At 42.3% G+C, this 27,840-nt stretch overlaps 12 non-coding genes across 12 annotated transcripts; all 12 read left to right on the top strand.

Annotated features, from left to right (window-relative positions):
• Positions 1-1,239: 1,239 nt before the first annotated feature.
• Positions 1,240-1,321, top strand: trnal-uag (transfer RNA leucine (anticodon UAG)). Its single transcript has one exon. It is a non-coding gene; the product is annotated as a tRNA-Leu (tRNA).
• A 2,164-nt stretch (positions 1,322-3,485) lies between these two features.
• trnal-uag (transfer RNA leucine (anticodon UAG)) lies at positions 3,486-3,567 on the top strand. Its single transcript has one exon. It is a non-coding gene; the product is annotated as a tRNA-Leu (tRNA).
• Positions 3,568-5,729: 2,162 nt separating this feature from the next.
• trnal-uag (transfer RNA leucine (anticodon UAG)) lies at positions 5,730-5,811 on the top strand. The gene has a single exon. It is a non-coding gene; the product is annotated as a tRNA-Leu (tRNA).
• Positions 5,812-7,973: 2,162 nt separating this feature from the next.
• trnal-uag (transfer RNA leucine (anticodon UAG)) lies at positions 7,974-8,055 on the top strand. Its single transcript has one exon. It is a non-coding gene; the product is annotated as a tRNA-Leu (tRNA).
• Positions 8,056-10,216: 2,161 nt separating this feature from the next.
• On the top strand, positions 10,217-10,298 carry trnal-uag (transfer RNA leucine (anticodon UAG)). Its single transcript has one exon. It is a non-coding gene; the product is annotated as a tRNA-Leu (tRNA).
• A 2,161-nt stretch (positions 10,299-12,459) lies between these two features.
• Positions 12,460-12,541, top strand: trnal-uag (transfer RNA leucine (anticodon UAG)). Its single transcript has one exon. It is a non-coding gene; the product is annotated as a tRNA-Leu (tRNA).
• A 2,161-nt stretch (positions 12,542-14,702) lies between these two features.
• Positions 14,703-14,784, top strand: trnal-uag (transfer RNA leucine (anticodon UAG)). The gene has a single exon. It is a non-coding gene; the product is annotated as a tRNA-Leu (tRNA).
• Positions 14,785-16,946: 2,162 nt separating this feature from the next.
• On the top strand, positions 16,947-17,028 carry trnal-uag (transfer RNA leucine (anticodon UAG)). The gene has a single exon. It is a non-coding gene; the product is annotated as a tRNA-Leu (tRNA).
• A 2,162-nt stretch (positions 17,029-19,190) lies between these two features.
• trnal-uag (transfer RNA leucine (anticodon UAG)) lies at positions 19,191-19,272 on the top strand. The gene has a single exon. It is a non-coding gene; the product is annotated as a tRNA-Leu (tRNA).
• A 2,162-nt stretch (positions 19,273-21,434) lies between these two features.
• trnal-uag (transfer RNA leucine (anticodon UAG)) lies at positions 21,435-21,516 on the top strand. Its single transcript has one exon. It is a non-coding gene; the product is annotated as a tRNA-Leu (tRNA).
• Positions 21,517-23,678: 2,162 nt separating this feature from the next.
• Positions 23,679-23,760, top strand: trnal-uag (transfer RNA leucine (anticodon UAG)). Its single transcript has one exon. It is a non-coding gene; the product is annotated as a tRNA-Leu (tRNA).
• Positions 23,761-25,921: 2,161 nt separating this feature from the next.
• Positions 25,922-26,003, top strand: trnal-uag (transfer RNA leucine (anticodon UAG)). Its single transcript has one exon. It is a non-coding gene; the product is annotated as a tRNA-Leu (tRNA).
• Positions 26,004-27,840: the final 1,837 nt, after the last annotated feature.

Raw genomic sequence — 27,840 nt, 5'->3', positions numbered from 1 at the left:
CTGAGCTTGTTAAAACTTCTTATGGGCATGTGGGACTGTAGCGTCCCACCTGGCCAACATCCGGTGAAATTGCAGAGCGCGAATTTCAAATTACAGAAATATAAATATTTAACATTCATGAAAATACAAGTATTATACATCAAAATAAAGCTTAACTTCTTGTTAATCCAGCCGCTGTGTCAGATTTCAAAAAGGCTTTACGGCGAAAGCACACCATGCGATTAATTGAGGACAGCGCCCGCATACAAAAACATGGAAAACATTTTTCAACCAGGCAGGTGCGTCACGAAAGTCAGAAATAGCGATATAATAAATGCCCTACCTTTGAAGATCTTCTTCTGTTGGCACTCCAAAAGGTCCCAGTTACATCACAAAGGGTCCTTTTGTTCGATAAAGTCCTTCTTTATATCCATAAAAACTCAGTTTAGCTGGCGCGCTTCATTCAATAATCCACCGGTTTCCCTCCTTCAAAATGCATACAAAATGAATCCCAAACGCTACCAATAAACTTATCCAAACAAGTCCAACAACGTTTATAATCAAACCTCAGGTACCCTTATACACAAAGAAATGATCAAATTTAAGACGGAGAAAGGTATGTTCATTACCGGAGAGAAATAACAAAGAACGCGCTTTCACCCACGCGCATGGAAACACTTCAGCCAAAATGGGAGCCACTTAGAAAAACTACAACTTCTAGCTCATTTTTCCAAAAACCAGCCTGAAACTCTTTCTGTTGACATCTAGTGGAAGCCCTAGGAACTGCAATCTGGGAGGACTTCGCCTCATAATAAACATGAAAGCCATTGGAAACAGTGGAAGGCTGAATTTTTTTTTTTTGGATGGTTTGTCCTCGGGGTTTCGCCTGCCATATCAGTTGTGTTATACTCACAGACATCATGTTATCAGTTGTAGAAACTTTAGAGTGTTTCCTATCCAAATCTACCAATTATATGCATATCCTAGCTTCTGGGCCTGAGTAACAGGCAGTTTATTTTGGGCACGCTTTTCATCCGGACGTGAAAATACTGCCCCCTACCCAAGAGAGGTTAAAGGGCTCTATAAATGTGCTCTTCAGACATAGCAGCAAAACAAATAATGTGTTGAGACAGGAAGAAAAAGCAACGTGATATAAATGAAGGACACAAAAGGAAAAATGAAAAAGAAGAGAGCGATATTAATGGGAGCTTAGCAGGCTTAGGTAACAGATGGCAAAGTGTGGGGTCATTGGCAGTGAAGGGTAGCGTGGCCGAGTGGTCTAAGGCGCTGGATTTAGGCTCCAGTCTCTCTGGAGGCGTGGGTTCGAATCCCACTGCTGCCATCATTCTTGTTTTTTTTGTGCACGTCTTCAGTGTGGTCAATTAAAACTTTGGTAGCATTTCCATATTCAAACAAGGGAAATAACACCGCTGGCATCTTTAGCACTAAATTGCCTTAACTACCTCGTCCTGTGCTATAGCGGTGGCCACACCCACCAGCTGGCCGAGATCCACCTTTCTGAGCTTGTTAAAGTGCTCTACAAATGTGCTCTTCAGACATAGAAGCAAGAACAAATGATGTGTTGGCACAGGAAGAAAAAGCAACATGACATAAACGAAGAAAATGAAATGAAAAAGGAAAAAAAGAAGAGGTTGAAATTAATGGGAGCTTAGCAAACCTAGGTAACAGATGACAAAGTGTGACTTTGAGGAAGGGGCTGGGTAGCGTGGCAGAGTGGTCTAAGGCCCTGGATTTAGGCTCAAGTCTCTCTGGAGGATTGGCTTTGTATCACAATGCTGTCATCTTTGATGTTGTCATTGTTCGTGCAAGGCTTCAGTGTGGCTATCTCTTTAGTCAATCCATACTTTTGCAGCGTTTCTATATTTTTACAAGGGAAATAAGAAATGTTGTGTGTAGTCGCACCCACGAGTACAGAACACATTGAATTAGCACTACATTGCCTTACCTGGTCCTGTGCTATAGCGGTGGCCCTCCTACCAGTTGGCCGAGATACACCTTTCTGAGCTTGTTAAAGGGCACTACAAATGTGATCTTCAGACAAAGCAGCAAAAACAAATGGTGTGTTGACACAGGAAGAAAAAGCAAAGTGATATAAATGAAGAATACAAAAGGAAAAAGGAGGAAAATGTTGTGTGACGTCAAACCCACGAGTGCAGAACACAATGAATTAGCAGCACATTGCCTTAACTAACTCGTCCTCTGCTGTAGCGGTGGCCCCGCAAACCAGTTGGCTGAGATCTGCCTATCTGAGCTTGTTAAAACTTCTTATGGGCATGTGGGACTGTAGCGTCCCACCTGGCCAACATCCGGTGAAATTGCAGAGCGCGAATTTCAAATTACAGAAATATAAATATTTAACATTCATGAAAATACAAGTATTATACATCAAAATAAAGCTTAACTTCTTGTTAATCCAGCCGCTGTGTCAGATTTCAAAAAGGCTTTACGGCGAAAGCACACCATGCGATTAATTGAGGACAGCGCCCGCATACAAAAACATGGAAAACATTTTTCAACCAGGCAGGTGCGTCACGAAAGTCAGAAATAGCGATATAATAAATGCCCTACCTTTGAAGATCTTCTTCTGTTGGCACTCCAAAAGGTCCCAGTTACATCACAAAGGGTCCTTTTGTTCGATAAAGTCCTTCTTTATATCCATAAAAACTCAGTTTAGCTGGCGCGCTTCATTCAATAATCCACCGGTTTCCCTCCTTCAAAATGCATACAAAATGAATCCCAAACGCTACCAATAAACTTATCCAAACAAGTCCAACAACGTTTATAATCAAACCTCAGGTACCCTTATACACAAAGAAATGATCAAATTTAAGACGGAGAAAGGTATGTTCATTACCGGAGAGAAATAACAAAGAACGCGCTTTCACCCACGCCGCATGGAAACACTTCAGCCAAAATGGGAGCCACTTAGAAAAACTACAACTTCTAGCTCATTTTTCCAAAAACCAGCCTGAAACTCTTTCTGTTGACATCTAGTGGAAGCCCTAGGAACTGCAATCTGGGAGGACTTCGCCTCATAATAAACATGAAAGCCATTGGAAACAGTGGAAGGCTGAATTTTTTTTTTTGGATGGTTTGTCCTCGGGGTTTCGCCTGCCATATCAGTTGTGTTATACTCACAGACATCATGTTATCAGTTGTAGAAACTTTAGAGTGTTTCCTATCCAAATCTACCAATTATATGCATATCCTAGCTTCTGGGCCTGAGTAACAGGCAGTTTATTTTGGGCACGCTTTTCATCCGGACGTGAAAATACTGCCCCCTACCCAAGAGAGGTTAAAGGGCTCTATAAATGTGCTCTTCAGACATAGCAGCAAAACAAATAATGTGTTGAGACAGGAAGAAAAAGCAACGTGATATAAATGAAGGACACAAAAGGAAAAATGAAAAAGAAGAGAGCGATATTAATGGGAGCTTAGCAGGCTTAGGTAACAGATGGCAAAGTGTGGGGTCATTGGCAGTGAAGGGTAGCGTGGCCGAGTGGTCTAAGGCGCTGGATTTAGGCTCCAGTCTCTCTGGAGGCGTGGGTTCGAATCCCACTGCTGCCATCATTCTTGTTTTTTGTGCACGTCTTCAGTGTGGTCAATTAAAACTTTGGTAGCATTTCCATATTCAAACAAGGGAAATAACACCGCTGGCATCTTTAGCACTAAATTGCCTTAACTACCTCGTCCTGTGCTATAGCGGTGGCCACACCCACCAGCTGGCCGAGATCCACCTTTCTGAGCTTGTTAAAGTGCTCTACAAATGTGCTCTTCAGACATAGAAGCAAGAACAAATGATGTGTTGGCACAGGAAGAAAAAGCAACATGACATAAACGAAGAAAATGAAATGAAAAAGGAAAAAAGAAGAGGTTGAAATTAATGGGAGCTTAGCAAACCTAGGTAACAGATGACAAAGTGTGACTTTGAGGAAGGGGCTGGGTAGCGTGGCAGAGTGGTCTAAGGCCCTGGATTTAGGCTCAAGTCTCTCTGGAGGATTGGCTTTGTATCACAATGCTGTCATCTTTGATGTTGTCATTGTTCGTGCAAGGCTTCAGTGTGGCTATCTCTTTAGTCAATCCATACTTTTGCAGCGTTTCTATATTTTTACAAGGGAAATAAGAAATGTTGTGTGTAGTCGCACCCACGAGTACAGAACACATTGAATTAGCACTACATTGCCTTACCTGGTCCTGTGCTATAGCGGTGGCCCTCCTACCAGTTGGCCGAGATACACCTTTCTGAGCTTGTTAAAGGGCACTACAAATGTGATCTTCAGACAAAGCAGCAAAAACAAATGGTGTGTTGACACAGGAAGAAAAAGCAAAGTGATATAAATGAAGAATACAAAAGGAAAAAGGAGGAAAATGTTGTGTGACGTCAAACCCACGAGTGCAGAACACAATGAATTAGCAGCACATTGCCTTAACTAACTCGTCCTCTGCTGTAGCGGTGGCCCCGCAAACCAGTTGGCTGAGATCTGCCTATCTGAGCTTGTTAAAACTTCTTATGGGCATGTGGGACTGTAGCGTCCCACCTGGCCAACATCCGGTGAAATTGCAGAGCGCGAATTTCAAATTACAGAAATATAAATATTTAACATTCATGAAAATACAAGTATTATACATCAAAATAAAGCTTAACTTCTTGTTAATCCAGCCGCTGTGTCAGATTTCAAAAAGGCTTTACGGCGAAAGCACACCATGCGATTAATTGAGGACAGCGCCCGCATACAAAAACATGGAAAACATTTTTCAACCAGGCAGGTGCGTCACGAAAGTCAGAAATAGCGATATAATAAATGCCCTACCTTTGAAGATCTTCTTCTGTTGGCACTCCAAAAGGTCCCAGTTACATCACAAAGGGTCCTTTTGTTCGATAAAGTCCTTCTTTATATCCATAAAAACTCAGTTTAGCTGGCGCGCTTCATTCAATAATCCACCGGTTTCCCTCCTTCAAAATGCATACAAAATGAATCCCAAACGCTACCAATAAACTTATCCAAACAAGTCCAACAACGTTTATAATCAAACCTCAGGTACCCTTATACACAAAGAAATGATCAAATTTAAGACGGAGAAAGGTATGTTCATTACCGGAGAGAAATAACAAAGAACGCGCTTTCACCCACGCCGCATGGAAACACTTCAGCCAAAATGGGAGCCACTTAGAAAAACTACAACTTCTAGCTCATTTTTCCAAAAACCAGCCTGAAACTCTTTCTGTTGACATCTAGTGGAAGCCCTAGGAACTGCAATCTGGGAGGACTTCGCCTCATAATAAACATGAAAGCCATTGGAAACAGTGGAAGGCTGAATTTTTTTTTTTTGGATGGTTTGTCCTCGGGGTTTCGCCTGCCATATCAGTTGTGTTATACTCACAGACATCATGTTATCAGTTGTAGAAACTTTAGAGTGTTTCCTATCCAAATCTACCAATTATATGCATATCCTAGCTTCTGGGCCTGAGTAACAGGCAGTTTATTTTGGGCACGCTTTTCATCCGGACGTGAAAATACTGCCCCCTACCCAAGAGAGGTTAAAGGGCTCTATAAATGTGCTCTTCAGACATAGCAGCAAAACAAATAATGTGTTGAGACAGGAAGAAAAAGCAACGTGATATAAATGAAGGACACAAAAGGAAAAATGAAAAAGAAGAGAGCGATATTAATGGGAGCTTAGCAGGCTTAGGTAACAGATGGCAAAGTGTGGGGTCATTGGCAGTGAAGGGTAGCGTGGCCGAGTGGTCTAAGGCGCTGGATTTAGGCTCCAGTCTCTCTGGAGGCGTGGGTTCGAATCCCACTGCTGCCATCATTCTTGTTTTTTGTGCACGTCTTCAGTGTGGTCAATTAAAACTTTGGTAGCATTTCCATATTCAAACAAGGGAAATAACACCGCTGGCATCTTTAGCACTAAATTGCCTTAACTACCTCGTCCTGTGCTATAGCGGTGGCCACACCCACCAGCTGGCCGAGATCCACCTTTCTGAGCTTGTTAAAGTGCTCTACAAATGTGCTCTTCAGACATAGAAGCAAGAACAAATGATGTGTTGGCACAGGAAGAAAAAGCAACATGACATAAACGAAGAAAATGAAATGAAAAAGGAAAAAAGAAGAGGTTGAAATTAATGGGAGCTTAGCAAACCTAGGTAACAGATGACAAAGTGTGACTTTGAGGAAGGGGCTGGGTAGCGTGGCAGAGTGGTCTAAGGCCCTGGATTTAGGCTCAAGTCTCTCTGGAGGATTGGCTTTGTATCACAATGCTGTCATCTTTGATGTTGTCATTGTTCGTGCAAGGCTTCAGTGTGGCTATCTCTTTAGTCAATCCATACTTTTGCAGCGTTTCTATATTTTTACAAGGGAAATAAGAAATGTTGTGTGTAGTCGCACCCACGAGTACAGAACACATTGAATTAGCACTACATTGCCTTACCTGGTCCTGTGCTATAGCGGTGGCCCTCCTACCAGTTGGCCGAGATACACCTTTCTGAGCTTGTTAAAGGGCACTACAAATGTGATCTTCAGACAAAGCAGCAAAAACAAATGGTGTGTTGACACAGGAAGAAAAAGCAAAGTGATATAAATGAAGAATACAAAAGGAAAAAGGAGGAAAATGTTGTGTGACGTCAAACCCACGAGTGCAGAACACAATGAATTAGCAGCACATTGCCTTAACTAACTCGTCCTCTGCTGTAGCGGTGGCCCCGCAAACCAGTTGGCTGAGATCTGCCTATCTGAGCTTGTTAAAACTTCTTATGGGCATGTGGGACTGTAGCGTCCCACCTGGCCAACATCCGGTGAAATTGCAGAGCGCGAATTTCAAATTACAGAAATATAAATATTTAACATTCATGAAAATACAAGTATTATACATCAAAATAAAGCTTAACTTCTTGTTAATCCAGCCGCTGTGTCAGATTTCAAAAAGGCTTTACGGCGAAAGCACACCATGCGATTAATTGAGGACAGCGCCCGCATACAAAAACATGGAAAACATTTTTCAACCAGGCAGGTGCGTCACGAAAGTCAGAAATAGCGATATAATAAATGCCCTACCTTTGAAGATCTTCTTCTGTTGGCACTCCAAAAGGTCCCAGTTACATCACAAAGGGTCCTTTTGTTCGATAAAGTCCTTCTTTATATCCATAAAAACTCAGTTTAGCTGGCGCGCTTCATTCAATAATCCACCGGTTTCCCTCCTTCAAAATGCATACAAAATGAATCCCAAACGCTACCAATAAACTTATCCAAACAAGTCCAACAACGTTTATAATCAAACCTCAGGTACCCTTATACACAAAGAAATGATCAAATTTAAGACGGAGAAAGGTATGTTCATTACCGGAGAGAAATAACAAAGAACGCGCTTTCACCCACGCGCATGGAAACACTTCAGCCAAAATGGGAGCCACTTAGAAAAACTACAACTTCTAGCTCATTTTTCCAAAAACCAGCCTGAAACTCTTTCTGTTGACATCTAGTGGAAGCCCTAGGAACTGCAATCTGGGAGGACTTCGCCTCATAATAAACATGAAAGCCATTGGAAACAGTGGAAGGCTGAATTATTTATTTTTTGGATGGTTTGTCCTCGGGGTTTCGCCTGCCATATCAGTTGTGTTATACTCACAGACATCATGTTATCAGTTGTAGAAACTTTAGAGTGTTTCCTATCCAAATCTACCAATTATATGCATATCCTAGCTTCTGGGCCTGAGTAACAGGCAGTTTATTTTGGGCACGCTTTTCATCCGGACGTGAAAATACTGCCCCCTACCCAAGAGAGGTTAAAGGGCTCTATAAATGTGCTCTTCAGACATAGCAGCAAAACAAATAATGTGTTGAGACAGGAAGAAAAAGCAACGTGATATAAATGAAGGACACAAAAGGAAAAATGAAAAAGAAGAGAGCGATATTAATGGGAGCTTAGCAGGCTTAGGTAACAGATGGCAAAGTGTGGGGTCATTGGCAGTGAAGGGTAGCGTGGCCGAGTGGTCTAAGGCGCTGGATTTAGGCTCCAGTCTCTCTGGAGGCGTGGGTTCGAATCCCACTGCTGCCATCATTCTTGTTTTTTGTGCACGTCTTCAGTGTGGTCAATTAAAACTTTGGTAGCATTTCCATATTCAAACAAGGGAAATAACACCGCTGGCATCTTTAGCACTAAATTGCCTTAACTACCTCGTCCTGTGCTATAGCGGTGGCCACACCCACCAGCTGGCCGAGATCCACCTTTCTGAGCTTGTTAAAGTGCTCTACAAATGTGCTCTTCAGACATAGAAGCAAGAACAAATGATGTGTTGGCACAGGAAGAAAAAGCAACATGACATAAACGAAGAAAATGAAATGAAAAAGGAAAAAAGAAGAGGTTGAAATTAATGGGAGCTTAGCAAACCTAGGTAACAGATGACAAAGTGTGACTTTGAGGAAGGGGCTGGGTAGCGTGGCAGAGTGGTCTAAGGCCCTGGATTTAGGCTCAAGTCTCTCTGGAGGATTGGCTTTGTATCACAATGCTGTCATCTTTGATGTTGTCATTGTTCGTGCAAGGCTTCAGTGTGGCTATCTCTTTAGTCAATCCATACTTTTGCAGCGTTTCTATATTTTTACAAGGGAAATAAGAAATGTTGTGTGTAGTCGCACCCACGAGTACAGAACACATTGAATTAGCACTACATTGCCTTACCTGGTCCTGTGCTATAGCGGTGGCCCTCCTACCAGTTGGCCGAGATACACCTTTCTGAGCTTGTTGAAGGGCACTACAAATGTGATCTTCAGACAAAGCAGCAAAAACAAATGGTGTGTTGACACAGGAAGAAAAAGCAAAGTGATATAAATGAAGAATACAAAAGGAAAAAGGAGGAAAATGTTGTGTGACGTCAAACCCACGAGTGCAGAACACAATGAATTAGCAGCACATTGCCTTAACTAACTCGTCCTCTGCTGTAGCGGTGGCCCCGCAAACCAGTTGGCTGAGATCTGCCTATCTGAGCTTGTTAAAACTTCTTATGGGCATGTGGGACTGTAGCGTCCCACCTGGCCAACATCCGGTGAAATTGCAGAGCGCGAATTTCAAATTACAGAAATATAAATATTTAACATTCATGAAAATACAAGTATTATACATCAAAATAAAGCTTAACTTCTTGTTAATCCAGCCGCTGTGTCAGATTTCAAAAAGGCTTTACGGCGAAAGCACACCATGCGATTAATTGAGGACAGCGCCCGCATACAAAAACATGGAAAACATTTTTCAACCAGGCAGGTGCGTCACGAAAGTCAGAAATAGCGATATAATAAATGCCCTACCTTTGAAGATCTTCTTCTGTTGGCACTCCAAAAGGTCCCAGTTACATCACAAAGGGTCCTTTTGTTCGATAAAGTCCTTCTTTATATCCATAAAAACTCAGTTTAGCTGGCGCGCTTCATTCAATAATCCACCGGTTTCCCTCCTTCAAAATGCATACAAAATGAATCCCAAACGCTACCAATAAACTTATCCAAACAAGTCCAACAACGTTTATAATCAAACCTCAGGTACCCTTATACACAAAGAAATGATCAAATTTAAGACGGAGAAAGGTATGTTCATTACCGGAGAGAAATAACAAAGAACGCGCTTTCACCCACGCCGCATGGAAACACTTCAGCCAAAATGGGAGCCACTTAGAAAAACTACAACTTCTAGCTCATTTTTCCAAAAACCAGCCTGAAACTCTTTCTGTTGACATCTAGTGGAAGCCCTAGGAACTGCAATCTGGGAGGACTTCGCCTCATAATAAACATGAAAGCCATTGGAAACAGTGGAAGGCTGAATTTTTTTTTTTGGATGGTTTGTCCTCGGGGTTTCGCCTGCCATATCAGTTGTGTTATACTCACAGACATCATGTTATCAGTTGTAGAAACTTTAGAGTGTTTCCTATCCAAATCTACCAATTATATGCATATCCTAGCTTCTGGGCCTGAGTAACAGGCAGTTTATTTTGGGCACGCTTTTCATCCGGACGTGAAAATACTGCCCCCTACCCAAGAGAGGTTAAAGGGCTCTATAAATGTGCTCTTCAGACATAGCAGCAAAACAAATAATGTGTTGAGACAGGAAGAAAAAGCAACGTGATATAAATGAAGGACACAAAAGGAAAAATGAAAAAGAAGAGAGCGATATTAATGGGAGCTTAGCAGGCTTAGGTAACAGATGGCAAAGTGTGGGGTCATTGGCAGTGAAGGGTAGCGTGGCCGAGTGGTCTAAGGCGCTGGATTTAGGCTCCAGTCTCTCTGGAGGCGTGGGTTCGAATCCCACTGCTGCCATCATTCTTGTTTTTTGTGCACGTCTTCAGTGTGGTCAATTAAAACTTTGGTAGCATTTCCATATTCAAACAAGGGAAATAACACCGCTGGCATCTTTAGCACTAAATTGCCTTAACTACCTCGTCCTGTGCTATAGCGGTGGCCACACCCACCAGCTGGCCGAGATCCACCTTTCTGAGCTTGTTAAAGTGCTCTACAAATGTGCTCTTCAGACATAGAAGCAAGAACAAATGATGTGTTGGCACAGGAAGAAAAAGCAACATGACATAAACGAAGAAAATGAAATGAAAAAGGAAAAAAGAAGAGGTTGAAATTAATGGGAGCTTAGCAAACCTAGGTAACAGATGACAAAGTGTGACTTTGAGGAAGGGGCTGGGTAGCGTGGCAGAGTGGTCTAAGGCCCTGGATTTAGGCTCAAGTCTCTCTGGAGGATTGGCTTTGTATCACAATGCTGTCATCTTTGATGTTGTCATTGTTCGTGCAAGGCTTCAGTGTGGCTATCTCTTTAGTCAATCCATACTTTTGCAGCGTTTCTATATTTTTACAAGGGAAATAAGAAATGTTGTGTGTAGTCGCACCCACGAGTACAGAACACATTGAATTAGCACTACATTGCCTTACCTGGTCCTGTGCTATAGCGGTGGCCCTCCTACCAGTTGGCCGAGATACACCTTTCTGAGCTTGTTAAAGGGCACTACAAATGTGATCTTCAGACAAAGCAGCAAAAACAAATGGTGTGTTGACACAGGAAGAAAAAGCAAAGTGATATAAATGAAGAATACAAAAGGAAAAAGGAGGAAAATGTTGTGTGACGTCAAACCCACGAGTGCAGAACACAATGAATTAGCAGCACATTGCCTTAACTAACTCGTCCTCTGCTGTAGCGGTGGCCCCGCAAACCAGTTGGCTGAGATCTGCCTATCTGAGCTTGTTAAAACTTCTTATGGGCATGTGGGACTGTAGCGTCCCACCTGGCCAACATCCGGTGAAATTGCAGAGCGCGAATTTCAAATTACAGAAATATAAATATTTAACATTCATGAAAATACAAGTATTATACATCAAAATAAAGCTTAACTTCTTGTTAATCCAGCCGCTGTGTCAGATTTCAAAAAGGCTTTACGGCGAAAGCACACCATGCGATTAATTGAGGACAGCGCCCGCATACAAAAACATGGAAAACATTTTTCAACCAGGCAGGTGCGTCACGAAAGTCAGAAATAGCGATATAATAAATGCCCTACCTTTGAAGATCTTCTTCTGTTGGCACTCCAAAAGGTCCCAGTTACATCACAAAGGGTCCTTTTGTTCGATAAAGTCCTTCTTTATATCCATAAAAACTCAGTTTAGCTGGCGCGCTTCATTCAATAATCCACCGGTTTCCCTCCTTCAAAATGCATACAAAATGAATCCCAAACGCTACCAATAAACTTATCCAAACAAGTCCAACAACGTTTATAATCAAACCTCAGGTACCCTTATACACAAAGAAATGATCAAATTTAAGACGGAGAAAGGTATGTTCATTACCGGAGAGAAATAACAAAGAACGGCGCTTTCACCCACGCGCATGGAAACACTTCAGCCAAAATGGGAGCCACTTAGAAAAACTACAACTTCTAGCTCATTTTTCCAAAAACCAGCCTGAAACTCTTTCTGTTGACATCTAGTGGAAGCCCTAGGAACTGCAATCTGGGAGGACTTCGCCTCATAATAAACATGAAAGCCATTGGAAACAGTGGAAGGCTGAATTTTTTTTTTTGGATGGTTTGTCCTCGGGGTTTCGCCTGCCATATCAGTTGTGTTATACTCACAGACATCATGTTATCAGTTGTAGAAACTTTAGAGTGTTTCCTATCCAAATCTACCAATTATATGCATATCCTAGCTTCTGGGCCTGAGTAACAGGCAGTTTATTTTGGGCACGCTTTTCATCCGGACGTGAAAATACTGCCCCCTACCCAAGAGAGGTTAAAGGGCTCTATAAATGTGCTCTTCAGACATAGCAGCAAAACAAATAATGTGTTGAGACAGGAAGAAAAAGCAACGTGATATAAATGAAGGACACAAAAGGAAAAATGAAAAAGAAGAGAGCGATATTAATGGGAGCTTAGCAGGCTTAGGTAACAGATGGCAAAGCGTGGGGTCATTGGCAGTGAAGGGTAGCGTGGCCGAGTGGTCTAAGGCGCTGGATTTAGGCTCCAGTCTCTCTGGAGGCGTGGGTTCGAATCCCACTGCTGCCATCATTCTTGTTTTTTTGTGCACGTCTTCAGTGTGGTCAATTAAAACTTTGGTAGCATTTCCATATTCAAACAAGGGAAATAACACCGCTGGCATCTTTAGCACTAAATTGCCTTAACTACCTCGTCCTGTGCTATAGCGGTGGCCACACCCACCAGCTGGCCGAGATCCACCTTTCTGAGCTTGTTAAAGTGCTCTACAAATGTGCTCTTCAGACATAGAAGCAAGAACAAATGATGTGTTGGCACAGGAAGAAAAAGCAACATGACATAAACGAAGAAAATGAAATGAAAAAGGAAAAAAGAAGAGGTTGAAATTAATGGGAGCTTAGCAAACCTAGGTAACAGATGACAAAGTGTGACTTTGAGGAAGGGGCTGGGTAGCGTGGCAGAGTGGTCTAAGGCCCTGGATTTAGGCTCAAGTCTCTCTGGAGGATTGGCTTTGTATCACAATGCTGTCATCTTTGATGTTGTCATTGTTCGTGCAAGGCTTCAGTGTGGCTATCTCTTTAGTCAATCCATACTTTTGCAGCGTTTCTATATTTTTACAAGGGAAATAAGAAATGTTGTGTGTAGTCGCACCCACGAGTACAGAACACATTGAATTAGCACTACATTGCCTTACCTGGTCCTGTGCTATAGCGGTGGCCCTCCTACCAGTTGGCCGAGATACACCTTTCTGAGCTTGTTGAAGGGCACTACAAATGTGATCTTCAGACAAAGCAGCAAAAACAAATGGTGTGTTGACACAGGAAGAAAAAGCAAAGTGATATAAATGAAGAATACAAAAGGAAAAAGGAGGAAAATGTTGTGTGACGTCAAACCCACGAGTGCAGAACACAATGAATTAGCAGCACATTGCCTTAACTAACTCGTCCTCTGCTGTAGCGGTGGCCCCGCAAACCAGTTGGCTGAGATCTGCCTATCTGAGCTTGTTAAAACTTCTTATGGGCATGTGGGACTGTAGCGTCCCACCTGGCCAACATCCGGTGAAATTGCAGAGCGCGAATTTCAAATTACAGAAATATAAATATTTAACATTCATGAAAATACAAGTATTATACATCAAAATAAAGCTTAACTTCTTGTTAATCCAGCCGCTGTGTCAGATTTCAAAAAGGCTTTACGGCGAAAGCACACCATGCGATTAATTGAGGACAGCGCCCGCATACAAAAACATGGAAAACATTTTTCAACCAGGCAGGTGCGTCACGAAAGTCAGAAATAGCGATATAATAAATGCCCTACCTTTGAAGATCTTCTTCTGTTGGCACTCCAAAAGGTCCCAGTTACATCACAAAGGGTCCTTTTGTTCGATAAAGTCCTTCTTTATATCCATAAAAACTCAGTTTAGCTGGCGCGCTTCATTCAATAATCCACCGGTTTCCCTCCTTCAAAATGCATACAAAATGAATCCCAAACGCTACCAATAAACTTATCCAAACAAGTCCAACAACGTTTATAATCAAACCTCAGGTACCCTTATACACAAAGAAATGATCAAATTTAAGACGGAGAAAGGTATGTTCATTACCGGAGAGAAATAACAAAGAACGCGCTTTCACCCACGCGCATGGAAACACTTCAGCCAAAATGGGAGCCACTTAGAAAAACTACAACTTCTAGCTCATTTTTCCAAAAACCAGCCTGAAACTCTTTCTGTTGACATCTAGTGGAAGCCCTAGGAACTGCAATCTGGGAGGACTTCGCCTCATAATAAACATGAAAGCCATTGGAAACAGTGGAAGGCTGAATTTTTTTTTTTGGATGGTTTGTCCTCGGGGTTTCGCCTGCCATATCAGTTGTGTTATACTCACAGACATCATGTTATCAGTTGTAGAAACTTTAGAGTGTTTCCTATCCAAATCTACCAATTATATGCATATCCTAGCTTCTGGGCCTGAGTAACAGGCAGTTTATTTTGGGCACGCTTTTCATCCGGACGTGAAAATACTGCCCCCTACCCAAGAGAGGTTAAAGGGCTCTATAAATGTGCTCTTCAGACATAGCAGCAAAACAAATAATGTGTTGAGACAGGAAGAAAAAGCAACGTGATATAAATGAAGGACACAAAAGGAAAAATGAAAAAGAAGAGAGCGATATTAATGGGAGCTTAGCAGGCTTAGGTAACAGATGGCAAAGTGTGGGGTCATTGGCAGTGAAGGGTAGCGTGGCCGAGTGGTCTAAGGCGCTGGATTTAGGCTCCAGTCTCTCTGGAGGCGTGGGTTCGAATCCCACTGCTGCCATCATTCTTGTTTTTTGTGCACGTCTTCAGTGTGGTCAATTAAAACTTTGGTAGCATTTCCATATTCAAACAAGGGAAATAACACCGCTGGCATCTTTAGCACTAAATTGCCTTAACTACCTCGTCCTGTGCTATAGCGGTGGCCACACCCACCAGCTGGCCGAGATCCACCTTTCTGAGCTTGTTAAAGTGCTCTACAAATGTGCTCTTCAGACATAGAAGCAAGAACAAATGATGTGTTGGCACAGGAAGAAAAAGCAACATGACATAAACGAAGAAAATGAAATGAAAAAGGAAAAAAGAAGAGGTTGAAATTAATGGGAGCTTAGCAAACCTAGGTAACAGATGACAAAGTGTGACTTTGAGGAAGGGGCTGGGTAGCGTGGCAGAGTGGTCTAAGGCCCTGGATTTAGGCTCAAGTCTCTCTGGAGGATTGGCTTTGTATCACAATGCTGTCATCTTTGATGTTGTCATTGTTCGTGCAAGGCTTCAGTGTGGCTATCTCTTTAGTCAATCCATACTTTTGCAGCGTTTCTATATTTTTACAAGGGAAATAAGAAATGTTGTGTGTAGTCGCACCCACGAGTACAGAACACATTGAATTAGCACTACATTGCCTTACCTGGTCCTGTGCTATAGCGGTGGCCCTCCTACCAGTTGGCCGAGATACACCTTTCTGAGCTTGTTGAAGGGCACTACAAATGTGATCTTCAGACAAAGCAGCAAAAACAAATGGTGTGTTGACACAGGAAGAAAAAGCAAAGTGATATAAATGAAGAATACAAAAGGAAAAAGGAGGAAAATGTTGTGTGACGTCAAACCCACGAGTGCAGAACACAATGAATTAGCAGCACATTGCCTTAACTAACTCGTCCTCTGCTGTAGCGGTGGCCCCGCAAACCAGTTGGCTGAGATCTGCCTATCTGAGCTTGTTAAAACTTCTTATGGGCATGTGGGACTGTAGCGTCCCACCTGGCCAACATCCGGTGAAATTGCAGAGCGCGAATTTCAAATTACAGAAATATAAATATTTTACATTCATGAAAATACAAGTATTATACATCAAAATAAAGCTTAACTTCTTGTTAATCCAGCCGCTGTGTCAGATTTCAAAAAGGCTTTACGGCGAAAGCACACCATGCGATTAATTGAGGACAGCGCCCCGCATACAAAAACATGGAAAACATTTTTCAACCAGGCAGGTGCGTCACGAAAGTCAGAAATAGCGATATAATAAATGCCCTACCTTTGAAGATCTTCTTCTGTTGGCACTCCAAAAGGTCCCAGTTACATCACAAAGGGTCCTTTTGTTCGATAAAGTCCTTCTTTATATCCATAAAAACTCAGTTTAGCTGGCGCGCTTCATTCAATAATCCACCGGTTTCCCTCCTTCAAAATGCATACAAAATGAATCCCAAACGCTACCAATAAACTTATCCAAACAAGTCCAACAACGTTTATAATCAAACCTCAGGTACCCTTATACACAAAGAAATGATCAAATTTAAGACGGAGAAAGGTATGTTCATTACCGGAGAGAAATAACAAAGAACGCGCTTTCACCCACGCGCATGGAAACACTTCAGCCAAAATGGGAGCCACTTAGAAAAACTACAACTTCTAGCTCATTTTTCCAAAAACCAGCCTGAAACTCTTTCTGTTGACATCTAGTGGAAGCCCTAGGAACTGCAATCTGGGAGGACTTCGCCTCATAATAAACATGAAAGCCATTGGAAACAGTGGAAGGCTGAATTTTTTTTTTTGGATGGTTTGTCCTCGGGGTTTCGCCTGCCATATCAGTTGTGTTATACTCACAGACATCATGTTATCAGTTGTAGAAACTTTAGAGTGTTTCCTATCCAAATCTACCAATTATATGCATATCCTAGCTTCTGGGCCTGAGTAACAGGCAGTTTATTTTGGGCACGCTTTTCATCCGGACGTGAAAATACTGCCCCCCTACCCAAGAGAGGTTAAAGGGCTCTATAAATGTGCTCTTCAGACATAGCAGCAAAACAAATAATGTGTTGAGACAGGAAGAAAAAGCAACGTGATATAAATGAAGGACACAAAAGGAAAAATGAAAAAGAAGAGAGCGATATTAATGGGAGCTTAGCAGGCTTAGGTAACAGATGGCAAAGTGTGGGGTCATTGGCAGTGAAGGGTAGCGTGGCCGAGTGGTCTAAGGCGCTGGATTTAGGCTCCAGTCTCTCTGGAGGCGTGGGTTCGAATCCCACTGCTGCCATCATTCTTGTTTTTTTTGTGCACGTCTTCAGTGTGGTCAATTAAAACTTTGGTAGCATTTCCATATTCAAACAAGGGAAATAACACCGCTGGCATCTTTAGCACTAAATTGCCTTAACTACCTCGTCCTGTGCTATAGCGGTGGCCACACCCACCAGCTGGCCGAGATCCACCTTTCTGAGCTTGTTAAAGTGCTCTACAAATGTGCTCTTCAGACATAGAAGCAAGAACAAATGATGTGTTGGCACAGGAAGAAAAAGCAACATGACATAAACGAAGAAAATGAAATGAAAAAGGAAAAAAGAAGAGGTTGAAATTAATGGGAGCTTAGCAAACCTAGGTAACAGATGACAAAGTGTGACTTTGAGGAAGGGGCTGGGTAGCGTGGCAGAGTGGTCTAAGGCCCTGGATTTAGGCTCAAGTCTCTCTGGAGGATTGGCTTTGTATCACAATGCTGTCATCTTTGATGTTGTCATTGTTCGTGCAAGGCTTCAGTGTGGCTATCTCTTTAGTCAATCCATACTTTTGCAGCGTTTCTATATTTTTACAAGGGAAATAAGAAATGTTGTGTGTAGTCGCACCCACGAGTACAGAACACATTGAATTAGCACTACATTGCCTTACCTGGTCCTGTGCTATAGCGGTGGCCCTCCTACCAGTTGGCCGAGATACACCTTTCTGAGCTTGTTGAAGGGCACTACAAATGTGATCTTCAGACAAAGCAGCAAAAACAAATGGTGTGTTGACACAGGAAGAAAAAGCAAAGTGATATAAATGAAGAATACAAAAGGAAAAAGGAGGAAAATGTTGTGTGACGTCAAACCCACGAGTGCAGAACACAATGAATTAGCAGCACATTGCCTTAACTAACTCGTCCTCTGCTGTAGCGGTGGCCCCGCAAACCAGTTGGCTGAGATCTGCCTATCTGAGCTTGTTAAAACTTCTTATGGGCATGTGGGACTGTAGCGTCCCACCTGGCCAACATCCGGTGAAATTGCAGAGCGCGAATTTCAAATTACAGAAATATAAATATTTAACATTCATGAAAATACAAGTATTATACATCAAAATAAAGCTTAACTTCTTGTTAATCCAGCCGCTGTGTCAGATTTCAAAAAGGCTTTACGGCGAAAGCACACCATGCGATTAATTGAGGACAGCGCCCGCATACAAAAACATGGAAAACATTTTTCAACCAGGCAGGTGCGTCACGAAAGTCAGAAATAGCGATATAATAAATGCCCTACCTTTGAAGATCTTCTTCTGTTGGCACTCCAAAAGGTCCCAGTTACATCACAAAGGGTCCTTTTGTTCGATAAAGTCCTTCTTTATATCCATAAAAACTCAGTTTAGCTGGCGCGCTTCATTCAATAATCCACCGGTTTCCCTCCTTCAAAATGCATACAAAATGAATCCCAAACGCTACCAATAAACTTATCCAAACAAGTCCAACAACGTTTATAATCAAACCTCAGGTACCCTTATACACAAAGAAATGATCAAATTTAAGACGGAGAAAGGTATGTTCATTACCGGAGAGAAATAACAAAGAACGCGCTTTCACCCACGCGCATGGAAACACTTCAGCCAAAATGGGAGCCACTTAGAAAAACTACAACTTCTAGCTCATTTTTCCAAAAACCAGCCTGAAACTCTTTCTGTTGACATCTAGTGGAAGCCCTAGGAACTGCAATCTGGGAGGACTTCGCCTCATAATAAACATGAAAGCCATTGGAAACAGTGGAAGGCTGAATTTTTTTTTTTGGATGGTTTGTCCTCGGGGTTTCGCCTGCCATATCAGTTGTGTTATACTCACAGACATCATGTTATCAGTTGTAGAAACTTTAGAGTGTTTCCTATCCAAATCTACCAATTATATGCATATCCTAGCTTCTGGGCCTGAGTAACAGGCAGTTTATTTTGGGCACGCTTTTCATCCGGACGTGAAAATACTGCCCCCTACCCAAGAGAGGTTAAAGGGCTCTATAAATGTGCTCTTCAGACATAGCAGCAAAACAAATAATGTGTTGAGACAGGAAGAAAAAGCAACGTGATATAAATGAAGGACACAAAAGGAAAAATGAAAAAGAAGAGAGCGATATTAATGGGAGCTTAGCAGGCTTAGGTAACAGATGGCAAAGTGTGGGGTCATTGGCAGTGAAGGGTAGCGTGGCCGAGTGGTCTAAGGCGCTGGATTTAGGCTCCAGTCTCTCTGGAGGCGTGGGTTCGAATCCCACTGCTGCCATCATTCTTGTTTTTTGTGCACGTCTTCAGTGTGGTCAATTAAAACTTTGGTAGCATTTCCATATTCAAACAAGGGAAATAACACCGCTGGCATCTTTAGCACTAAATTGCCTTAACTACCTCGTCCTGTGCTATAGCGGTGGCCACACCCACCAGCTGGCCGAGATCCACCTTTCTGAGCTTGTTAAAGTGCTCTACAAATGTGCTCTTCAGACATAGAAGCAAGAACAAATGATGTGTTGGCACAGGAAGAAAAAGCAACATGACATAAACGAAGAAAATGAAATGAAAAAGGAAAAAAGAAGAGGTTGAAATTAATGGGAGCTTAGCAAACCTAGGTAACAGATGACAAAGTGTGACTTTGAGGAAGGGGCTGGGTAGCGTGGCAGAGTGGTCTAAGGCCCTGGATTTAGGCTCAAGTCTCTCTGGAGGATTGGCTTTGTATCACATTGCTGTCATCTTTGATGTTGTCATTGTTCGTGCAAGGCTTCAGTGTGGCTATCTCTTTAGTCAATCCATACTTTTGCAGCGTTTCTATATTTTTACAAGGGAAATAAGAAATGTTGTGTGTAGTCGCACCCACGAGTACAGAACACATTGAATTAGCACTACATTGCCTTACCTGGTCCTGTGCTATAGCGGTGGCCCTCCTACCAGTTGGCCGAGATACACCTTTCTGAGCTTGTTGAAGGGCACTACAAATGTGATCTTCAGACAAAGCAGCAAAAACAAATGGTGTGTTGACACAGGAAGAAAAAGCAAAGTGATATAAATGAAGAATACAAAAGGAAAAAGGAGGAAAATGTTGTGTGACGTCAAACCCACGAGTGCAGAACACAATGAATTAGCAGCACATTGCCTTAACTAACTCGTCCTCTGCTGTAGCGGTGGCCCCGCAAACCAGTTGGCTGAGATCTGCCTATCTGAGCTTGTTAAAACTTCTTATGGGCATGTGGGACTGTAGCGTCCCACCTGGCCAACATCCGGTGAAATTGCAGAGCGCGAATTTCAAATTACAGAAATATAAATATTTAACATTCATGAAAATACAAGTATTATACATCAAAATAAAGCTTAACTTCTTGTTAATCCAGCCGCTGTGTCAGATTTCAAAAAGGCTTTACGGCGAAAGCACACCATGCGATTAATTGAGGACAGCGCCCGCATACAAAAACATGGAAAACATTTTTCAACCAGGCAGGTGCGTCACGAAAGTCAGAAATAGCGATATAATAAATGCCCTACCTTTGAAGATCTTCTTCTGTTGGCACTCCAAAAGGTCCCAGTTACATCACAAAGGGTCCTTTTGTTCGATAAAGTCCTTCTTTATATCCATAAAAACTCAGTTTAGCTGGCGCGCTTCATTCAATAATCCACCGGTTTCCCTCCTTCAAAATGCATACAAAATGAATCCCAAACGCTACCAATAAACTTATCCAAACAAGTCCAACAACGTTTATAATCAAACCTCAGGTACCCTTATACACAAAGAAATGATCAAATTTAAGACGGAGAAAGGTATGTTCATTACCGGAGAGAAATAACAAAGAACGCGCTTTCACCCACGCGCATGGAAACACTTCAGCCAAAATGGGAGCCACTTAGAAAAACTACAACTTCTAGCTCATTTTTCCAAAAACCAGCCTGAAACTCTTTCTGTTGACATCTAGTGGAAGCCCTAGGAACTGCAATCTGGGAGGACTTCGCCTCATAATAAACATGAAAGCCATTGGAAACAGTGGAAGGCTGAATTTTATTTTTTTTGGATGGTTTGTCCTCGGGGTTTCGCCTGCCATATCAGTTGTGTTATACTCACAGACATCATGTTATCAGTTGTAGAAACTTTAGAGTGTTTCCTATCCAAATCTACCAATTATATGCATATCCTAGCTTCTGGGCCTGAGTAACAGGCAGTTTATTTTGGGCACGCTTTTCATCCGGACGTGAAAATACTGCCCCCTACCCAAGAGAGGTTAAAGGGCTCTATAAATGTGCTCTTCAGACATAGCAGCAAAACAAATAATGTGTTGAGACAGGAAGAAAAAGCAACGTGATATAAATGAAGGACACAAAAGGAAAAATGAAAAAGAAGAGAGCGATATTAATGGGAGCTTAGCAGGCTTAGGTAACAGATGGCAAAGTGTGGGATCATTGGCAGTGAAGGGTAGCGTGGCCGAGTGGTCTAAGGCGCTGGATTTAGGCTCCAGTCTCTCTGGAGGCGTGGGTTCGAATCCCACTGCTGCCATCATTCTTGTTTTTTGTGCACGTCTTCAGTGTGGTCAATTAAAACTTTGGTAGCATTTCCATATTCAAACAAGGGAAATAACACCGCTGGCATCTTTAGCACTAAATTGCCTTAACTACCTCGTCCTGTGCTATAGCGGTGGCCACACCCACCAGCTGGCCGAGATCCACCTTTCTGAGCTTGTTAAAGTGCTCTACAAATGTGCTCTTCAGACATAGAAGCAAGAACAAATGATGTGTTGGCACAGGAAGAAAAAGCAACATGACATAAACGAAGAAAATGAAATGAAAAAGGAAAAAAGAAGAGGTTGAAATTAATGGGAGCTTAGCAAACCTAGGTAACAGATGACAAAGTGTGACTTTGAGGAAGGGGCTGGGTAGCGTGGCAGAGTGGTCTAAGGCCCTGGATTTAGGCTCAAGTCTCTCTGGAGGATTGGCTTTGTATCACAATGCTGTCATCTTTGATGTTGTCATTGTTCGTGCAAGGCTTCAGTGTGGCTATCTCTTTAGTCAATCCATACTTTTGCAGCGTTTCTATATTTTTACAAGGGAAATAAGAAATGTTGTGTGTAGTCGCACCCACGAGTACAGAACACATTGAATTAGCACTACATTGCCTTACCTGGTCCTGTGCTATAGCGGTGGCCCTCCTACCAGTTGGCCGAGATACACCTTTCTGAGCTTGTTGAAGGGCACTACAAATGTGATCTTCAGACAAAGCAGCAAAAACAAATGGTGTGTTGACACAGGAAGAAAAAGCAAAGTGATATAAATGAAGAATACAAAAGGAAAAAGGAGGAAAATGTTGTGTGACGTCAAACCCACGAGTGCAGAACACAATGAATTAGCAGCACATTGCCTTAACTAACTCGTCCTCTGCTGTAGCGGTGGCCCCGCAAACCAGTTGGCTGAGATCTGCCTATCTGAGCTTGTTAAAACTTCTTATGGGCATGTGGGACTGTAGCGTCCCACCTGGCCAACATCCGGTGAAATTGCAGAGCGCGAATTTCAAATTACAGAAATATAAATATTTAACATTCATGAAAATACAAGTATTATACATCAAAATAAAGCTTAACTTCTTGTTAATCCAGCCGCTGTGTCAGATTTCAAAAAGGCTTTACGGCGAAAGCACACCATGCGATTAATTGAGGACAGCGCCCGCATACAAAAACATGGAAAACATTTTTCAACCAGGCAGGTGCGTCACGAAAGTCAGAAATAGCGATATAATAAATGCCCTACCTTTGAAGATCTTCTTCTGTTGGCACTCCAAAAGGTCCCAGTTACATCACAAAGGGTCCTTTTGTTCGATAAAGTCCTTCTTTATATCCATAAAAACTCAGTTTAGCTGGCGCGCTTCATTCAATAATCCACCGGTTTCCCTCCTTCAAAATGCATACAAAATGAATCCCAAACGCTACCAATAAACTTATCCAAACAAGTCCAACAACGTTTATAATCAAACCTCAGGTACCCTTATACACAAAGAAATGATCAAATTTAAGACGGAGAAAGGTATGTTCATTACCGGAGAGAAATAACAAAGAACGCGCTTTCACCCACGCGCATGGAAACACTTCAGCCAAAATGGGAGCCACTTAGAAAAACTACAACTTCTAGCTCATTTTTCCAAAAACCAGCCTGAAACTCTTTCTGTTGACATCTAGTGGAAGCCCTAGGAACTGCAATCTGGGAGGACTTCGCCTCATAATAAACATGAAAGCCATTGGAAACAGTGGAAGGCTGAATTATTATTTTTTTGGATGGTTTGTCCTCGGGGTTTCGCCTGCCATATCAGTTGTGTTATACTCACAGACATCATGTTATCAGTTGTAGAAACTTTAGAGTGTTTCCTATCCAAATCTACCAATTATATGCATATCCTAGCTTCTGGGCCTGAGTAACAGGCAGTTTATTTTGGGCACGCTTTTCATCCGGACGTGAAAATACTGCCCCCTACCCAAGAGAGGTTAAAGGGCTCTATAAATGTGCTCTTCAGACATAGCAGCAAAACAAATAATGTGTTGAGACAGGAAGAAAAAGCAACGTGATATAAATGAAGGACACAAAAGGAAAAATGAAAAAGAAGAGAGCGATATTAATGGGAGCTTAGCAGGCTTAGGTAACAGATGGCAAAGTGTGGGGTCATTGGCAGTGAAGGGTAGCGTGGCCGAGTGGTCTAAGGCGCTGGATTTAGGCTCCAGTCTCTCTGGAGGCGTGGGTTCGAATCCCACTGCTGCCATCATTCTTGTTTTTTGTGCACGTCTTCAGTGTGGTCAATTAAAACTTTGGTAGCATTTCCATATTCAAACAAGGGAAATAACACCGCTGGCATCTTTAGCACTAAATTGCCTTAACTACCTCGTCCTGTGCTATAGCGGTGGCCACACCCACCAGCTGGCCGAGATCCACCTTTCTGAGCTTGTTAAAGTGCTCTACAAATGTGCTCTTCAGACATAGAAGCAAGAACAAATGATGTGTTGGCACAGGAAGAAAAAGCAACATGACATAAACGAAGAAAATGAAATGAAAAAGGAAAAAAGAAGAGGTTGAAATTAATGGGAGCTTAGCAAACCTAGGTAACAGATGACAAAGTGTGACTTTGAGGAAGGGGCTGGGTAGCGTGGCAGAGTGGTCTAAGGCCCTGGATTTAGGCTCAAGTCTCTCTGGAGGATTGGCTTTGTATCACAATGCTGTCATCTTTGATGTTGTCATTGTTCGTGCAAGGCTTCAGTGTGGCTATCTCTTTAGTCAATCCATACTTTTGCAGCGTTTCTATATTTTTACAAGGGAAATAAGAAATGTTGTGTGTAGTCGCACCCACGAGTACAGAACACATTGAATTAGCACTACATTGCCTTACCTGGTCCTGTGCTATAGCGGTGGCCCTCCTACCAGTTGGCCGAGATACACCTTTCTGAGCTTGTTGAAGGGCACTACAAATGTGATCTTCAGACAAAGCAGCAAAAACAAATGGTGTGTTGACACAGGAAGAAAAAGCAAAGTGATATAAATGAAGAATACAAAAGGAAAAAGGAGGAAAATGTTGTGTGACGTCAAACCCACGAGTGCAGAACACAATGAATTAGCAGCACATTGCCTTAACTAACTCGTCCTCTGCTGTAGCGGTGGCCCCGCAAACCAGTTGGCTGAGATCTGCCTATCTGAGCTTGTTAAAACTTCTTATGGGCATGTGGGACTGTAGCGTCCCACCTGGCCAACATCCGGTGAAATTGCAGAGCGCGAATTTCAAATTACAGAAATATAAATATTTAACATTCATGAAAATACAAGTATTATACATCAAAATAAAGCTTAACTTCTTGTTAATCCAGCCGCTGTGTCAGATTTCAAAAAGGCTTTACGGCGAAAGCACACCATGCGATTAATTGAGGACAGCGCCCGCATACAAAAACATGGAAAACATTTTTCAACCAGGCAGGTGCGTCACGAAAGTCAGAAATAGCGATATAATAAATGCCCTACCTTTGAAGATCTTCTTCTGTTGGCACTCCAAAAGGTCCCAGTTACATCACAAAGGGTCCTTTTGTTCGATAAAGTCCTTCTTTATATCCATAAAAACTCAGTTTAGCTGGCGCGCTTCATTCAATAATCCACCGGTTTCCCTCCTTCAAAATGCATACAAAATGAATCCCAAACGCTACCAATAAACTTATCCAAACAAGTCCAACAACGTTTATAATCAAACCTCAGGTACCCTTATACACAAAGAAATGATCAAATTTAAGACGGAGAAAGGTATGTTCATTACCGGAGAGAAATAACAAAGAACGCGCTTTCACCCACGCGCATGGAAACACTTCAGCCAAAATGGGAGCCACTTAGAAAAACTACAACTTCTAGCTCATTTTTCCAAAAACCAGCCTGAAACTCTTTCTGTTGACATCTAGTGGAAGCCCTAGGAACTGCAATCTGGGAGGACTTCGCCTCATAATAAACATGAAAGCCATTGGAAACAGTGGAAGGCTGAATTTTTTTTTTTGGATGGTTTGTCCTCGGGGTTTCGCCTGCCATATCAGTTGTGTTATACTCACAGACATCATGTTATCAGTTGTAGAAACTTTAGAGTGTTTCCTATCCAAATCTACCAATTATATGCATATCCTAGCTTCTGGGCCTGAGTAACAGGCAGTTTATTTTGGGCACGCTTTTCATCCGGACGTGAAAATACTGCCCCCCTACCCAAGAGAGGTTAAAGGGCTCTATAAATGTGCTCTTCAGACATAGCAGCAAAACAAATAATGTGTTGAGACAGGAAGAAAAAGCAACGTGATATAAATGAAGGACACAAAAGGAAAAATGAAAAAGAAGAGAGCGATATTAATGGGAGCTTAGCAGGCTTAGGTAACAGATGGCAAAGTGTGGGGTCATTGGCAGTGAAGGGTAGCGTGGCCGAGTGGTCTAAGGCGCTGGATTTAGGCTCCAGTCTCTCTGGAGGCGTGGGTTCGAATCCCACTGCTGCCATCATTCTTGTTTTTTGTGCACGTCTTCAGTGTGGTCAATTAAAACTTTGGTAGCATTTCCATATTCAAACAAGGGAAATAACACCGCTGGCATCTTTAGCACTAAATTGCCTTAACTACCTCGTCCTGTGCTATAGCGGTGGCCACACCCACCAGCTGGCCGAGATCCACCTTTCTGAGCTTGTTAAAGTGCTCTACAAATGTGCTCTTCAGACATAGAAGCAAGAACAAATGATGTGTTGGCACAGGAAGAAAAAGCAACATGACATAAACGAAGAAAATGAAATGAAAAAGGAAAAAAGAAGAGGTTGAAATTAATGGGAGCTTAGCAAACCTAGGTAACAGATGACAAAGTGTGACTTTGAGGAAGGGGCTGGGTAGCGTGGCAGAGTGGTCTAAGGCCCTGGATTTAGGCTCAAGTCTCTCTGGAGGATTGGCTTTGTATCACAATGCTGTCATCTTTGATGTTGTCATTGTTCGTGCAAGGCTTCAGTGTGGCTATCTCTTTAGTCAATCCATACTTTTGCAGCGTTTCTATATTTTTACAAGGGAAATAAGAAATGTTGTGTGTAGTCGCACCCACGAGTACAGAACACATTGAATTAGCACTACATTGCCTTACCTGGTCCTGTGCTATAGCGGTGGCCCTCCTACCAGTTGGCCGAGATACACCTTTCTGAGCTTGTTGAAGGGCACTACAAATGTGATCTTCAGACAAAGCAGCAAAAACAAATGGTGTGTTGACACAGGAAGAAAAAGCAAAGTGATATAAATGAAGAATACAAAAGGAAAAAGGAGGAAAATGTTGTGTGACGTCAAACCCACGAGTGCAGAACACAATGAATTAGCAGCACATTGCCTTAACTAACTCGTCCTCTGCTGTAGCGGTGGCCCCGCAAACCAGTTGGCTGAGATCTGCCTATCTGAGCTTGTTAAAACTTCTTATGGGCATGTGGGACTGTAGCGTCCCACCTGGCCAACATCCGGTGAAATTGCAGAGCGCGAATTTCAAATTACAGAAATATAAATATTTAACATTCATGAAAATACAAGTATTATACATCAAAATAAAGCTTAACTTCTTGTTAATCCAGCCGCTGTGTCAGATTTCAAAAAGGCTTTACGGCGAAAGCACACCATGCGATTAATTGAGGACAGCGCCCGCATACAAAAACATGGAAAACATTTTTCAACCAGGCAGGTGCGTCACGAAAGTCAGAAATAGCGATATAATAAATGCCCTACCTTTGAAGATCTTCTTCTGTTGGCACTCCAAAAGGTCCCAGTTACATCACAAAGGGTCCTTTTGTTCGATAAAGTCCTTCTTTATATCCATAAAAACTCAGTTTAGCTGGCGCGCTTCATTCAATAATCCACCGGTTTCCCTCCTTCAAAATGCATACAAAATGAATCCCAAACGCTACCAATAAACTTATCCAAACAAGTCCAACAACGTTTATAATCAAACCTCAGGTACCCTTATACACAAAGAAATGATCAAATTTAAGACGGAGAAAGGTATGTTCATTACCGGAGAGAAATAACAAAGAACGCGCTTTCACCCACGCGCATGGAAACACTTCAGCCAAAATGGGAGCCACTTAGAAAAACTACAACTTCTAGCTCATTTTTCCAAAAACCAGCCTGAAACTCTTTCTGTTGACATCTAGTGGAAGCCCTAGGAACTGCAATCTGGGAGGACTTCGCCTCATAATAAACATGAAAGCCATTGGAAACAGTGGAAGGCTGAATTTTTTTTTTTGGATGGTTTGTCCTCGGGGTTTCGCCTGCCATATCAGTTGTGTTATACTCACAGACATCATGTTATCAGTTGTAGA

Source organism: Salmo salar, chromosome ssa27, assembly GCF_905237065.1.
Source record: "Salmo salar chromosome ssa27, Ssal_v3.1, whole genome shotgun sequence".
Taxonomy (NCBI): domain Eukaryota; kingdom Metazoa; phylum Chordata; class Actinopteri; order Salmoniformes; family Salmonidae; genus Salmo; species Salmo salar.
This window is presented reverse-complemented; position numbering and strand designations above follow the sequence as displayed.